Raw genomic sequence first — 7,152 nt, forward strand, 5'->3', positions numbered from 1 at the left:
GGTGTATGAGCCTCTGGTCGACGATCAATGGCCACACAACCCCCATTTTGCCGAAAATAGCCATGAACGACCATTTTCAATAATACCGAAGGCTAACACGTACGAGTTTTTGACCAAGAAATGGTCTCCACCAAAAATCCAAGAATGTGATCTATGGCAAGGAAACATATGTGGGGTGAGATTTATGAGCCTCTAGTCGATGATAAATGGCCACACAACCCCCATTTTGCCGAAAATAGCCATGAATGACCATTTTCAATAATACCGAAGGCTAACACCTACGGATTTTTGACCAAGAAATGGTCTCCACCAGAAATCCAAGAATGTGATCTATGGCAAGGAAACATATGTGGGGTGAGGTGTATGAGCCTCTGGTCGACGATCAATGGCCACACAACCCTAATTTTTGTCGAAAATAGCCATGAACGACCATTTTCAATGACACTGAAGGCTAACACCTACGAATTTTTGACCAAGAAATGGTCTCCACCATAAATCCAAGAATGTGATCTATGGCAAGGAAACATATGTGGGGTGAGGTGTATGAGCGTCTGGTCGATGATCAATGGCCACACAACCCCCATTTTTGTCGAAAATAGCCATGAACGACCATTTTCAATAATATCGAAGGCTAACACCTACGGATTTTTGACCAAGAAATGGTCTCCACCAGAAATCCAAGAATGTGATCTACGACAAGGAAACATATGTGGGGTGAGGTGTATGAGCCTCTGGTCGACGATCAATGGCCACACAACCCCCATTTTGCCGAAAATAGCCATGAATGACCATTTTCAAAAATACCAAAGGCTAACACGTACGGATTTTTGACCAAGAAATGGTCTCCACCAGAAATCCAAGAATGTGATCTATGGCAAGGAAACATATGTGGGGTGAGGTGTATGAGCCTCTGGTCGATGATCAATGGCCACACAACCCCCATTTTTGTCGAAAATAGCCATGAATGACCATTTACAATAATACCGAAGGCTAACACCTACGGATTTTTGACCAAGAAATGGTCTCCACCAGAAATCCAAGAATGTGATCTATGGCAAGGAAACATATGTGGGGTGAGGTGTATGAGCCTCTGGTCGATGATCAATGGCCACACAACCCCCATTTTTGTCGAAAATAGCCATGAACGACCATTTTCAATAATACCGAAGGCTAACACGTACGAGTTTTTGACCAAGAAATGGTCTCCACCAAAAATCCAAGAATGTGATCTATGGCAAGGAAACATATGTGTAGTGAGGTGTACGAGCCTCTGGTCGATGATCAATGGCCACACAACCCCCATTTTTGTCGAAAATAGCCATGAATGACCATTTTCAATAGGCCATTGATCATCGACTAGAGGCTCATACACCTCACCCCACATATGTTTCCTTGCCATAGATTACATTCTTGGATTTCTGGTGGAAGCCATTTCTTGGTTAAAAACTCGAACGTGTTAGCCTTCGGTATTATTGAAAATGGTCATTCATGGCTATTTTCGACAAAAATGGGGGTTGTGTGGCCATTGATCATCGACCAGATGCTCATACACCTCACCCCACATATGTTTCCTTGCCATAGATCACATTCTTGGATTTCTGGTGGAGACCATTTCTTGGTCTAAAATCCGTAGGTGTTAGCCTCTAGTATTATTGAAAATGGTCGCTCATGGCTATTCTCAAGGTCGCTCATGGCTATTTTCATAAAAAATGGGGGTTGTGTGGCCATTGATCATCGACTAGAGGCTCATAAACCTCACCCCACATATGTTTCCTTGCCATAGATTACATTCTTGGATTTCTGGTGGAGACCATTTCTTGGTTAAAAACTCGTACGTGTTAGCCTTCGGTATTATTGAAAATGGTCATTCATGGCTATTTTCGGCAAAATGGGGGTTGTGTGGCCATTGATCGTCGACCAGAGGCTCATACACCTCACCCCACATATGTTTCCTTGCCATAGATCACATTCTTGGATTTCTGGTGGAGACCATTTCTTGGTCAAAAATCCGTAGGTGTTAGCCTTCGGTATTATTGAAAATGGTCATTCATGGCTATTTTCGACAAAAATGGGGGTTGTGTGGCCATTGATCATCGACCAGAGGCTCATACACCTCACTACACATATGTTTCCTTGCCATAGATCACATTCTTGGATTTATGGTGGAGACCATTTCTTGGTCAAAAATCCGTAGGTGTTAGCCTTCAGTGTCATTGAAAATGGTCGTTCATGGCTATTTTCGACAAAAATTAGGGTTGTGTGGCCATTGATCGTCGACCAGAGGCTCATACACCTCACCCCACATATGTTTCCTTGTCATAGATCAAATTCTTGGATTTCTGGTGGAGACCATTTCTTGGTCAAAAATCCGTAGGTGTTAGCCTTCGGTATTATTGAAAATGGTCATTCATGGCTATTTTCGACAAAAATGGGGGTTGTGTGGCCATTGATCATCGACCAGACGCTCATACACCTCACCCCACATATGTTTCCTTGCCATAGATCACATTCTTGGATTTCTAGTGGAGACCATTTCTTGGTTAAAAACTCGTACGTGTTAGCCTTCGGTATTATTGAAAATGGTCATTCATGGCTATTTTCGGCAAAATGGGGGTTGTGTGGCCATTGATCATCGACCAGAGGCTCGTACACCTCACCCCACATATGTTTCCTTGCCATAGATCACATTCTTGGATTTCTAGTGGAGACCAATTCTTGGTTAAAAATCCGTACGTGTTAGCCTTTGGTATTTTTGAAAATGGTCATTCATGGCTATTTTCGACAAAAATGGGGGTTGTGTGGCCATTGATCATCGACTAGAGGCTCATACACCTCACCCCACATATGTTTCCTTGCCATAGATCACATTCTTGGATTTCTGGTGGAGACCATTTCTTGGTAAAAAATCCGTAGGTGTTAGCCTTCGGTATTATTGAAAATGGTCGTTCATGGCTATTTTCGACAAAAATGGGGGTTGTGTGGCCATTGATCATTGACCAGACGCTCATACACCTCACCCCACATATGTTTCCTTGCCATAGATCACATTCTTGGATTTCTGGTGGAGACCATTTCTTGGTCTAAAATCCGTAGGTGTTAGCCTCTAGTATTATTGAAAATGGTCGCTCATGGCTATTTTCAAGGTCGCTCATGGCTATTTTCATAAAAAATGGGGGTTGTGTGGCCATTTATCATCGAATAGAGGCTCATAAACCTCACCCCACATATGTTTCATTGCCATAGATTACATTCTTGGATTTCTAGTGGAAACCATTTCTTGGTTAAAAACTCGTACGTGTTAGCCTTCAGTATTATTGAAAATGGTCATTCATGGCTATTTTCGGCAAAATGGGGGTTGTGTGGCCATTGATCGTCGACCAGAGGCTCATACACCTCACCCCACATATGTTTCCTTGTCGTAGATCACATTCTTGGATTTCTGGTGGAGACCATTTCTTGGTCAAAAATCCGTAGGTGTTAGCCTTCGATATTATTGAAAATGGTCATTCATGGCTATTTTCTGCAAAATGGGGGTTGTGTGGCCATTGATCGTCGACCAGAGGCTCATACACCTCACCCCACATATGTTTCCTTGTCGTAGATCACATTCTTGGATTTCTGGTGGAGACCATTTCTTGGTCAAAAATCCATAGGTGTTAGCCTTCGATATTATTGAAAATGGTCGTTCATGGCTATTTTCGACAAAAATGGAGGTTGTGTGGCCATTGATCATCGACCAGAGGCTCATACACCTCACCCCACATATGTTTCCTTGCCATAGATCACATTCTTGGATTTCTGGTGGAGACCATTTCTTGGTCAAAAATCCGTAGGTGTTAGCCTTCGGTATTATTGAAAATGGTCGTTCATGGCTATTTTCGACAAAAATGGGGGTTGTGTGGCCATTGATCATCGACCAGACGCTCATACACCTCACCCCACATATGTTTCCTTGCCATAGATCACATTCTTGGATTTCTGGTGGAGACCATTTCTTGGTCTAAAATCCGTAGGTGTTAGCCTCTAGTATTATTGAAAATGGTCGCTCATGGCTATTTTCAAGGTCGCTCATGGCTATTTTCATAAAAAATGGGGGTTGTGTGGCCATTTATCATCGACTAGAGGCTCATAAACCTCACCCCACATATGTTTCCTTGCCATAGATTACATTCTTGGATTTCTGGTGGAAACCATTTCTTGGTCAAAAACTCGTACGTGTTAGCCTTCGGTATTATTGAAAATGGTCATTCATGGCTATTTTCGGCAAATTGGGGGTTGTGTGGCCATTGATCGTCGACCAGAGGCTCATACACCTCACCCCACATATGTTTCCTTGTCGTAGATCACATTCTTGGATTTCTGGTGGAGACCATTTCTTGGTCAAAAATCCGTAGGTGTTAGCCTTCGATATTCATGAAAATGGTCATTCATGGCTATTTTCGGCAAAATGGGGGTTGTGTGGCCATTGATCGTCGACCAGAGGCTCATACACCTCACCCCACATATGTTTCCTTGTCGTAGATCACATTCTTGGATTTCTGGTGGAGACCATTTCTTGGTCAAAAATCCGTAGGTGTTAGCCTTCGATATTATTGAAAATGGTCGTTCATGGCTATTTTCGACAAAAATGGGGGTTGTGTGGCCATTGATCATCGACCAGAGGCTCATACACCTCACCCCACATATGTTTCCTTGCCATAGATCACATTCTTGGATTTCTGGTGGAGACCATTTCTTGGTCAAAAATCCGTAGGTGTTAGCCTTCGGTATTATTGAAAATGGTCGTTCATGGCTATTTTCGACAAAAATGGGGGTTGTGTGGCCATTGATCATCGACCAGACGCTCATACACCTCACCCCACATATGTTTCCTTGCCATAGATCACATTCTTGGATTTCTGGTGGAGACCATTTCTTGGTCTAAAATCCGTAGGTGTTAGCCTCTAGTATTATTGAAAATGGTCGCTCATGGCTATTTTCAAGGTCGCTCATGGCTATTTTCATAAAAAATGGGGGTTGTGTGGCCATTGATCGTCGACCAGAGGCTCATACACCTCACCCCACATATGTTTCCTTGCCATAGATCACATTCTTGGATTTCTGGTGGAGACCATTTCTTGGTCAAAAATCCGTAGGTGTTAGCCTTCGGTATTATTGAAAATGGTCGTTCATGGCTATTTTCGACAAAAATGGGGGTTGTGTGGCCATTGATCATCGACCAGACGCTCATACACCTCACCCCACATATGTTTCCTTGCCATAGATCACATTCTTGGATTTCTGGTGGAGACCATTTCTTGGTCTAAAATCCGTAGGTGTTAGCCTCTAGTATTATTGAAAATGGTCGCTCATGGCTATTTTCAAGGTCGCTCATGGCTATTTTCATAAAAAATGGGGGTTGTGTGGCCATTTATCATCGACTAGAGGCTCATAAACCTCACCCCACATATGTTTCCTTGCCATAGATTACATTCTTGGATTTCTGGTGGAAACCATTTCTTGGTTAAAAACTCGTACGTGTTAGCCTTCGATATTATTGAAAATGGTCATTCATGGCTATTTTTGGCAAAATGGGGGTTGTGTGGCCATTGATCATCGACTAGAGGCTCGTACACCTCACCCCACATATGTTTCCTTGCCATAGATCACATTCTTGGATTTCTGGTGGAGACCATTTCTTGGTCAAAAATCCGTACGTGTTAGCCTTTGGTATTTTTGAAAATGATCATTCATGGCTATTTTCGACAAAAATGGGGGTTGTGTGGCCATTGATCATCGATTAGAGGCTCATACACCTCACCCCACATATGTTTCCTTGCCATAGATCACATTCTTGGATTTCTGGTGGAGACCATTTCTTGGTCAAAAATCCGTAGGTGTTAGCCTTCGGTATTATTGAAAATGGTCATTCATGGCTATTTTTGACAAAAATGGGGGTTGTGTGGCCATTGATCATCGACCAGACGCTCATACACCTCACCCCACATATGTTTCCTTGCCATAGATCACATTCTTGGATTTCTGGTGGAGACCATTTCTTGGTCTAAAATACGTAGGTGTTAGCCTCTAGTATTATTGAAAATGGTCGCTCATGGCTATTTTCAAGGTCGCTCATGGCTATTTTCATAAAAAATGGAGCTTGTGTGGCCATTTATCATCGACTAGAGGCTCATAAAGCTCACCCCACATATGTTTCCTTGCCATAGATTACATTCTTGGATTTCTGGTGGAGACCATTTCTTGGTTAAAAACTCGTACGTGTTAGCCTTCGGTATTATTGAAAATGGTCATTCATGGCTATTTTCGGCAAAATGGGGGTTGTGTGGCCATTGATCGTCGACCAGAGGCTCATACACCTCACCCCACATATGTTTCCTTGCCATAGATCATATTCTTGGATTTCTGGTGGAGACCATTTCTTGGTCAAAAATCCGTAGGTGTTAGCCTTCGGTATTATTGTAAATGGTCATTCATGGCTATTTTCGACAAAAATGGGGGTTGTGTGGCCATTGATCATCGACCAGAGGCTCATACACCTCACTACACATATGTTTCCTTGCCATAGATCACATTCTTGGATTTATGGTGGAGACCATTTCTTGGTCAAAAATCCGTAGGTGTTAGCCTTCAATGTCATTGAAAATGGTCGTTCATGGCTATTTTCGACAAAAATTAGGGTTGTGTGGCCATTGATCATCGACCAGAGGCTCATACACCTCACCCCACATATGTTTCCTTGCCATAGATCACATTCTTGGATTTCTGGTGGAGACCATTTCTTGGTCAAAAATCCGTAGGTGTTAGCCTTCGGTATTATTGAAAATGGTCGTTCATGGCTATTTTCGACAAAAATGGGGGTTGTGTGGCCATTGATCATCGACCAGACGCTCATACACCTCACCCCACATATGTTTCCTTGCCATAGATCACATTCTTGGATTTCTGGTGGAGACCATTTCTTGGTTAAAAACTCGTACGTGTTAGCCTTCGGTATTATTGAAAATGGTCATTCATGGCTATTTTCGGCAAAATGGGGGTTGTGTGGCCATTGATCATCGACCAGAGGCTCGTACACCTCACCCCACATATGTTTCCTTGCCATAGATCACATTCTTGGATTTCTGGTGGAGGCCATTTCTTGGTTAAAAATCC

This window comes from Zea mays, unplaced genomic scaffold, assembly GCF_902167145.1.
Source record: "Zea mays cultivar B73 unplaced genomic scaffold, Zm-B73-REFERENCE-NAM-5.0 scaffold_62, whole genome shotgun sequence".
Taxonomy (NCBI): domain Eukaryota; kingdom Viridiplantae; phylum Streptophyta; class Magnoliopsida; order Poales; family Poaceae; genus Zea; species Zea mays.